This window comes from Macrotis lagotis, chromosome X, assembly GCF_037893015.1.
Source record: "Macrotis lagotis isolate mMagLag1 chromosome X, bilby.v1.9.chrom.fasta, whole genome shotgun sequence".
NCBI classification, from domain to species: domain Eukaryota; kingdom Metazoa; phylum Chordata; class Mammalia; order Peramelemorphia; family Peramelidae; genus Macrotis; species Macrotis lagotis.
Genome location: NC_133666.1, coordinates 495,752,541 through 495,762,889, shown reverse-complemented (window position 1 = coordinate 495,762,889; position 10,349 = coordinate 495,752,541).

The following is a 10,349-nucleotide window of genomic DNA, read 5'->3' as shown; positions in this document are numbered from 1 at the left end:
ATTGATATAGGGCTTAAAAGAGAGCATTATGAAATAAACCTGGAAAGAAAAATAGGTCAGAACATGAAGATCTTTAAACAATAGACTAATTTGTGTATATATATATATACACATATATATATATATATATAATGATTTGACATAGGAAGATAGGGTCACACTTGTGCATTGGGAAGATTTTTTTTTGATAACTGAAGGATAAATTGGAGAAAAGACAAGCTGGAAGGAGCTTTATCTTAGATTGACAATTGATTATCAACAATCAATCTAGGTTAGCAGGTAACTATTTTGCATGAGGGTGGGAGGATAAAATTTGACACAAGAGCTAAAGAAATTCAAGACATTATTTTGACTGAACTCTAAGGGCACTTGACAATACTGATATTTTTTTCTTTTTTCATCTGAGGATTCCTGACAAATTAAATATTTAATTTATCCATAGATAATAAATATAGTTTATGTAGTCAATCTCCTTTATAATTCTTTAAACTTTTCTATTGTTACAACTGTATGGAAACACAGAAATTCTCAAGACACTACCATAATGTTCCAAGAACAAGCATATGGCTTTTATTTTATTATTTTGTTCTATTTTTATTATATAGGTATTGCTTTATGCTCTCTTATATGTTCTCAATTTTGAGGAGTTTGCCGATAAGCTGAAGACTTCCCAGATGATGGTAAAGCCTGATAGGTCGTTATGGTAAAAGAATAACAAAGATATTTTTGTCTTGGAAAAGAGTAGCAGGAGCATTACTCTATATTTGAAGGGCTATTATGTGGGAAAGAGATCAGATTGTGTTTTTAATTTTTTTTCTATTTGTTTCCAGAGGAAATATACTATTATAAATGACAAAAAATTTGAAAAACTTCCTAATAATTATGCTTAAGTGGAATGGACTGCCTTGAGAAGCAATGAATTTCCCCTTATTAGACATTTCCAAGCATAGACTAGTTAACCATACTTTTGCTATGTTGTAAAAAGAATTCTTTTTCAGATATTCATAAACTTACAGCCTTCTAATTCTGAATTATATAATTCAATGACTTTTAGAATGTTTCTAAAGGGGATGAGAAATTTTAATCAAATGCTCTATGTAGTCATTTAGTCTCTATGTAGTCTTTAACAGGATATTGCAAATGGGAATATCATAAGTAAATCTTGTTTCATGCAAATTCAATGGATACTGAAGACTATTGTTAATAGAATAAATTTGACAAATTGCAGAAGTTGGTTAGTGGTAAGGAGAAATGTCTAGAAAGTTGAACTTCTAAAATTCTTACTACATTACTTACATGTCCTTTGAGTGGACAAAAATATTTTAGCTACAGAAACAAAACAGCTTAGAAAATTTTGAATTATAAATTGATGTTTAGAGTGCTACTTGGTGTGTTTGTCTCAAAATACTCTGTGTTTATCATGGTATTTATCCTCTGTGAAATTTTTTGATTCTTTTTTAATTGTTCATGCTGAAGATCATACATGAAATCATAAATCTAGATTTAAGTGCAGGTACCTTTGTCCTCTTAACCTATTACCACATAGTATACTTAAGTAGAAGGAAGATTGGACCAAGAATATTAATGACTTGGAGAAAGAGTCCATTCTTGGTAAGAATGGATGAGACTATTAGAAAAAATACTTGTAGTATAATAATTGCTAATAGCATGTATTATAGTAAATTCCCAAATAGATACATATGGATAAAGTATTACAGTATTTTTAAAAAATTTAATGAAGATTTTTGCACCTTTTAGACCTATTGCTATGAGGAAAATTCTTAACCAAACAAATCATAGAAATGATCATTTGAAAATATATGATTTCAATTTTATAAAACTAAACATTTTTGTTTCTTTATCTAAACAAAATTGTCTAGGAAAAGAGAAGGCTCTATAAATTGGAATAAAATATTTGCCTGAAATTTTTTTTTAAATTGACAAGTTTATTTATTTTTTCCAACTACATGTAAAGAGAGTTTTCAACATATATCCCCTCATAAGATTTTGAATTCCACATTTCCTCCCTCCCTCCTTTTCAGTGAGCAATCTGTTATAGGTTATATACATACAACCACGTTAAACACATTTCCTTAATAATCATGTAAAAGAAGAATCAAAACAAAAGGGAAAAACATGAGGGGGGAAAACACAAAGCATAAAACAAAAATTTTAAGTGAAAAAATAGTATAATTTGGTCTACATTCAGACTCCATAGTTCCAACTTCATAGTTGTATATGTCACCTTTCATCATAAGTCCTTTCGAATTGTGTTTGATCATTGTATTGCTTAGAAGAGCTAAGTCCATCATAGTTGATCACTATATAATATTGCATTAATGTGTAGTGTTCTTTTGGTTCTGCTCACTTCAATCATCATCATCAAATATTTCCAGGCTTTTCTGAAATTCATCCATTTATGATTTCTTACAAAACAATAGAATTCTTTCACATTCATATACTTTTATCAATCATTCCCCATTTCATGGGCAACCTCTCAATTTTAAATTCTTTGTCACTGCAAAAAGAGGTGATATATTTTGTACATATGGGTCCTTTTCCCTCTGAAATTTTTTTTGTTTATAAGTTTATATATGTATCTATTTATCAATTTCAGAAAAATAAAAGATCAAGAGGTACTCCCAAGTAGATGTTATCAGGGATTATGAAGTTTTTATGATGTTAGCTGATAATAAATAACTATATGAAAATACTCTCCCAATTACTAATGATAAGAGAAATATAATATTTTAAGATAGATATTATTTCATAGTCATCAAATTGGGAAAGATAACAAAAGATAGAAATAGTCAAAATTAGAGGGGCTTCAGGAAGAACTGAGAATTGGTTCAATCATCTTGGGAAGCTATTTGGAATTATGATGGAAAATTAGATCAATATGAACAAGTTCATGGTTTCTGACTTGCTGGATCTGTCATACCCCAAATCTCTTTTCATTATTTTTCTTGACTATCCTCTCCACTCCCAGTGGCTGTAAGAATCTCCTTAGTTTTCCTGTTCTTATAGTCTACTGTCTCTTTACAACAAAGAATGGAAGGGGAATGACCATTCTTCGGAATCATTTTTTTATTGTATTTTTGAGAAGGTACATTAGGATGGTGGTCATCCCATTTGCTTTTATTTGCAATTAACCATCTGTGGGAAATTTGCCCAAGAACCCTCTGGCTAAGGTGCATTCATTTGTTTACACTCACATCCTGCAAATGGACAAGTGGTCATGAACTCCTCTGACACATTGATACACAAGTCAAAGAGATTGGAAGGAGAAGAAAACAAAGGCTGGTTGACTGACATCTAGAAACTGCTGTCTACCTTGAAACATGATAATTGACATGGCTGAGACAGGAGTGCCGGACCACATGGATTCCAAACAATTACTTTCCTCAGCTGTTAGATTTTCAAATGTGATCTATAGAGTGATGCTGACAGTAGATTTTCTGCCAGCAATAAAGGTGGCCTGATTCAGAGAATAATTACTGTATGCAAATGAATGTGATTTTCCTCTGCCCTTTTATGGATGACTCTGCTCTGCCATTCATCAGGGCCACAAATTTCACTTGGTAGAAGACGGATTTAAAGAGACAGGCGCCTCTGGAGCTTTGTCTTGAACTTACTAAATCCATGCTAAGTGTCTTCATAAATAGACATGCATATGTTATGTGGGGGATGGCAGACTCTGACCTTTTTATCTATGTATTGTTGCTTAGAAAACTGTTGAAAAAACATCCTATTCTCTGCCCTCCTGGTTCAGGAAAGCTTTCCCAGCTTTGAATAACAGGCTCTTCTGGAGCAGTGTTATATGTGACTCGAAATGGCCTCTAGAGTCCCAGAGTGTTTCTCACTTGCTCTCACCATGTCCTTTCTGATGTTTATGTGTATTTGTGTGTAAAGAGAGCAAAGGACATGAGGCTCTGTTCCCTTCCTCCCCCCCTCACCCTAATGCAATTTGTTAAGAGTTATCACTTACCATCTGAGTCAAGCAGCTCACACTCAAAACAACAGGTCTTCAAATTTTCCTGCTGATGCTGAAAGCTGAATGGAGAGATCTCAAGACCTAGACTATGATATCTCTGGTCTTTGGATTTTCTGGGACCTCATGGTTCCTTCTGACTTAAACTCATGTGTATCTTGTTGTATCAGAAAGGAGTACCTTTGTTGCTTGTATCTGTAGTGGGAGGTGGCAGGGGGCAGGAGATTTTGTTGAATGCAATGTGTTGTCAAGGGCTGATGTTGGGCACCAGAACATGATGGTGTGTGCTCACAGGAAATCTGTAGAACATAATATGTCATTGTTAAATATCAGTTTCTGCATTTGCTCCCTGTATGCGATGTGCATCCTCATCCTTCGAGTGTGGAAGAAAGGGGAGTGTGAATGTTATAAATGGAACAGGCCCATCTGTCAGGGGGCTGTCTTGTTACTCATATTGTAACAATATATTGATGTCAGTTGATCCAGAACACACTTTCTTCCCCTGCCACTCAGAAAAATAAAGGAACGACACATTGATGTTTTTGTATACACATACAGCATACGCCACTAGAGGCCATTGCCCCCTTTGCAAAATAAATGCAAATTAACACCTGAATTTTCAGGAAAAACAAAAATAGGGAGTGGGACCTCTGGAGGTCTCTTTTGTCACTTGCTTTGAATTTCTCATGGCCAGGTTTGCAATGCCATTGACCTCATCTTACTCCAGTATACCTTCTTCAGGTTTTTAAATTGCATGAGGATTATGACTTTATCCTTTTTGCTTTTCTTTGTCATATTCCTTTTTTGAGCTTTTGAAATGAGTGTGGCCTATAGCAAAGATCATTTTATGTAACTCATTCGCATAGTGACAAAATAAACATTAAAAAAAGCTAGTATTGCAAATCAAATTAGTGCTTCCTCATGATGGTCTTTTTAAAGACCTCAGAGTATATGTTTTACCCTTTCACAGAAGATAATATCAATGACAATTAACAATTCCCAACACACTGGATGTGAGGTCAGAGAACATGTGTTTCACTTGCAGGCCTGATATGGTGCTGGATAAGTCAGTCACTAAGACATCTCTGGATTTTTCATTTTTTTTTCATTTTTCAGTTTTTCATTTTCAAAAATGAAGAAGTTGGATTAGATGGAATCTTAGGTTCAATTGAGGTCTAGATTGATGATCTGGATAGTATATGATTCTTTCATTTCTCTATGCCTTTTTCAAGTATCGCATGTGCTTAAAATGTGTTTTATTATGCCTTATTTCCATGTAAAATGAAAGAAAAGTTAAAAAACCTGGGGGAAATTTTCTTTGTGCGCTCACAGATTATACAATCTATTTTAAGCATTTAATCTACATGACTTAAAGTTAATAAAATTTGATCAATAAAAAACAAAAATGATTGGAGACACTACACAAATTCTTACTTCAGGTAATAGTGGTTTCTAACTCAAGTGCATAAGGTGTACAATTATTGCCAGTTTACTTAGGAAAGAATAAAGCAAAGATGCTTATTTTTGAAAATTGTGATGGCAGATCCAAATGCTATGTAAGGTTTTACTTTTGTTTTAATAAAGAAATAATTCTTCTAAAAATGAATAAACAACTGAAAGAAAACTTAGGAGGATACAACAGAGTAAAGAAAGGTGAGAAATTATATAAACTATTAGTTTCATTACTGTATTAGCTCCTCAATTATGCAGAGATTTCAGCCTGTCAATAATCTCATTTACAAATTAAAAAAGAAATAAGAACATGGAGAAAATAAGTGCTAAACACTTCCATATATAATTCATTCATTTTGCTTGGTAGAAGAGACAAAGGAAAAAATGAATTCATTAGATAGAAAGCAGTATATGAAATAAGGCATCAGACTAGGTAGAAGTGACCATTTAGAATGGCAAGAAAAGAGAGCAGAATGATTAAAAATTGCTGTAGTACAAAGTCATTTTTTAGGAAGCCAGCAATCCTATCATATCTGCCTCAATAGGCCCAAAGGCATCACAATACCTCCACTAATGTTTATAATGGTCATAGGATGATAAGATCTTGGATTTGGAGCTGGAGGGGATCTTAGTGGTCATCTAGTCCAACCTGTGAACCTGAACCATCAAGTAAAGGTCAAATTATATGATAAATAATATATTGAAAAGGTCAGGAAAGTATATACTCCATCTTTAAAAAATTTACAGGGAAAAAGTGATCTCATAATCAGCCAGTCAATAAGGACACACTGTACTTTTCTTTACTATATACCAGACATATTTGATAAGTGCTGAGGATTTTAAAACCAAAAAGTAAAAACATCCATACTAGAAATAGCACACATTTTAATGGAGTAAACTAGTAAATAACTAGGTACATGCAATTTATATAGAAAATAGATGGGAGGCAATCAGAGAAGAAATGGACATCAATTTCTAGAGGGAATGAGAAAAGTCCCTTCTAGAAGGTAGACTTCAAATTGAATCTTGAAGAGGGAATTTAAGAAGTAAATTGAAGTGAGGAGACAGAGCATGGGGGACAACTCGTGCAAATGCAAAGAAAAGTGTTGTACACAGATCAAGTGTTGTGAAAGCAGTTCATAGTATGAAAGGAGCAAAATAAATCTTAAGATTGTAAATATAAGAAAGGGTCAGATTTTGAAGACCTTGAAATATCAAAAAGTTTCTCTGGTTAATTGGGAGTCACTGAAGTTCACAGAGTGGAAATGGAGGTGAGTCAGGGGATAAGATTAGACATTGAAAAAAGGCATATCAATGGAGGATGGGGAAAATGGGAGAAGACTAGTTTGGGAGGAGGGATACTACTTCAGTGGTTTAGGAAATAAGTGAGGGTTTGAATGATGAAAGATTTTTTTAGTTTTTTTTCCTGAAATGATTAGTTTCAAGTGGTAAACTTTAGATACTGAGAAAATTGATGCATGTGTAGTAACAAAAACTTTGAAAAAATTAAAGAAATTATCACTAAATCACAAAAGATGATGAAAATAATGACTATTCAGAGTGTGTTTTCCACTTTCCTATAAAAATTTTAAGTAATGCATGTCTCAAGGATATCTGTGACAAAACTGTAACTAGCTCTCTTTCCCCAAGCAAAAACAAAAAGTTGATTGGTGGTGGTTGTGATGCAGTACAGAGAACAGTCAGATAATGGTATGGGAAAGGACACAAAAGATAACAACAAAGAAGTTTTAGGTGAGTGGGGACATAATGAAATCTATACTGGGCAGTGCAACCACTACATGAGAATTTCTGCCAGGATACTTCCAGAATATGAGTAGGGCTTAGTCTGTAGGGAAGGAAAACTCAGGAGAAGGGCACTATAATAAAAAAGTCCCAAGGAGTGAGGTCACATAAAGGATCAGAGTTAAATAGATCAGAGAAGAACTACAAGGTACAATAACAATAGTTTTTGGATTACCTAAAGTAGTGTACAGTAGAGTACCAGACCTAAGGTCAGGAAGACCTTAATTCCAATCAAGCCTTACTTACTAGCTGAGTGATCCAGTAATCTCTGCTATTTTTGTGTTCTCAACTAGGAAATCAGAATATCAATAACACCTATTTCCAAGGATTCTTGTGAGGATCAAAGGAAATAATATTTATGAAATGATTACACTGTGTCTGCTACATAGAAAGAGTTAAATAACTACCTCCATTTGTCCTTCCCTCCCTCGCTTCCTTCTTTCCCTCCCTTGCTTCCTTTTCTACATCCGTCTTTCCTTTTCTTCTTCCTTTCCTTCCTTCTCCCTCCCTCTCTCTCCCTCCTTCCCCCCTCCTTTTCTTCCTTCCCTCCCTGCCTCCCTTCCCTCCCTCCTTTCCCTTTCTCCCTCCCTCCCTTCCTTCCTTCCTTCCTTCCTTCCTTCCTTCCTTCCTTCCTTCCTTCCTTCCTTCCTTCTTTCCTTCTTCCTTTCCTTGTTTCTTTGTTCCTGGCACCCTAAAGAAAAGAGCTAGCCATCCAGCTCTGGTCATGATCCTTGATGTTGGTAAGAAAAGAAAACAGTAAATTTTTTTAAAATTATGCACATGTTCACAATTATACAAATAATTAGAAGGTGATGAAAACACAAATTTCTCTTGTACTAATTTTCCTTTGACTATAAAACATACACACCCACACCCAAAATTGATGGGGCAAAATGCTGCCAGAAAGACTCAACTCTAAAATGGTATCTTCTATAATTATGTTAAGGGCGGTTAGGTGGTACAGTGGATGGAGTGCCAAGACAAGTGTCAGAAAAAACTCAGCTTTCTGAATTCAAAACTGGTTTCAGACATTTACTAGCTGTGTGGCACTGGGCAAAATTTGAATCAGTTTGCTCATTTGTAAAATGAGCTGGAGAAGGACATGGAAAAGTACTGCATTATATTTGTTAAAAAAAATCCCAGGGGTGGCTAGGTGCACAGTGGATAGAGCACTGGCCCTGGAGTCAGGAGAACCTGAGTTCAAATCCAGCCTCAGACACTTAATAATTACCTAGCTGTGTGGTCTTGGACAAGCAACTTAACCCCATTGCCTTGCAAAAACTAAAAAAAAAAAAAAAAAATCCCAAATATCATGAGGAGTCAGATATGATTGAAAAATGAATCAACCTTGACATGAATATATTAAAATCATGCAAATACAATTGAAATATGTAAGAAAAATAACTTTTTCCAAATAATATTCTAGTTACAAAGATAAGGTAGATAGATTGCCTAATAATCCTGTAAATCAATTTGGAATTATTCAAAGAAAGTGATTTAAATGGTCATTCATTTGACCCATAAATTCCCATGTTATGCATATACTTCAAGCAGGTCAGTGATTAAAAAAAGAACCCAAACTCCAAATTGTTTATAGCTGTGCTTTTTGTAGTTGCAAAGAAATGGAAACAAAGTAGATTTTGGCTAATTGGATAATGATTAAATTGCAGTCTGTGATTGTTCTGGAACAAATAATGAACATGAGTGAATACAGACAAACTTGAGAAGATTTACATGAACTGATACAAAGTAAAGTAAGTAGAAATACAAAAATGCAAATTACCCAAAGAATGTAAATAAGAAGCATAAGAATAACAAATTCATTGAAATTCAAAAATTATAATGACTAATTTTAACTATGAAAAAGGGAAAGAAATTGTACTCCACTTATTTGCAGTTATAGGGATATGGAGACTCCTCTTTTGATATAATTGTTAGTTTTACTGAACTTTAAAAAAAATTCTTCAACATTAAACATTTCTCTGGTAAGGATAGGAAAAAGTATAGATTTGGAAATGTGGATGATAGTAAACAAATATATAAATAAAATTTATTTAAAATGTAATGAATCAAGTCATAAAGCAGGGATATATTTATTTGTCAATAGTATAGAGGGTAGAGTAAAATTGGAAGGGAGATCTCAACAGATGGTGAGGTGTTCCAATTGCATTTGTATATGGATGACATTTTACTGACTGCTTTATTCTTCTGAACATTGTAGGACCTCCAAAATAATAATTCTCTATAGATGATAGAAAAGAAGTTACTATTTGATAGTTTAACAAGCTTTAATTGCCAACTCATCCCTTATCTGCAGTGCCCTTGGGGAGATACATGTTAAAAACTAAGAATGTAGCTCCCAAATGGTGAAAGTCTGAAATAATAATAAAAATAATCAATAAATATTTGTAAATCAAAGGTATAGCAACATTGTTCTATTAATGCTTTTATTAGGTGACATACTTTGATACTGATATTTCAATGGATCTATAATCTAACTGCTATCAGGGTACTCTGTGCAGATCAAAATTCATTCAAGTCTTTTCAAAATGTACAACTGTTGCCATTTAACAATTGTACCTCAATGAAAGGATAAAATAAAACATGAATCCTTTACTTTAAAAATTGATTACCTTAAAACTAGAGTTATAGATATAAAAATTCATACATTTATTGGATAAAAGATTTATAAGGAATATTGAGAGGTAATTGATTTATAAACCATTCTTCAACATTTGGGTATAATTACATAGAAAGATGAGGTATCTGAAAACATTTGTGCACTTTATAGAAGTCAAAATCTCAAGTAAGAAGACACCTCAGAGATCCTACAGTCATTATAGGAATTCCTTTTCTAACTTCACTCCAAAATGGACATAAACCTATGCTGGAGGACTTCCACTGTGTTGAGAACCCATTCTCTCTGAAGGCAGTTTATATTCATTGTTGCTGTCTTTTGTTGTTTGTTGTTGTAGCTGAAGAGTTTTTTTTAGTTCTGTTTGACTCTTCTTGACTCCATGAATCACAGCACGACAGACCCTTTATCCTCCACTATCTTTGAAGTTTTACAAATATGTGCTCATTGTTTCCATGACAGTATATC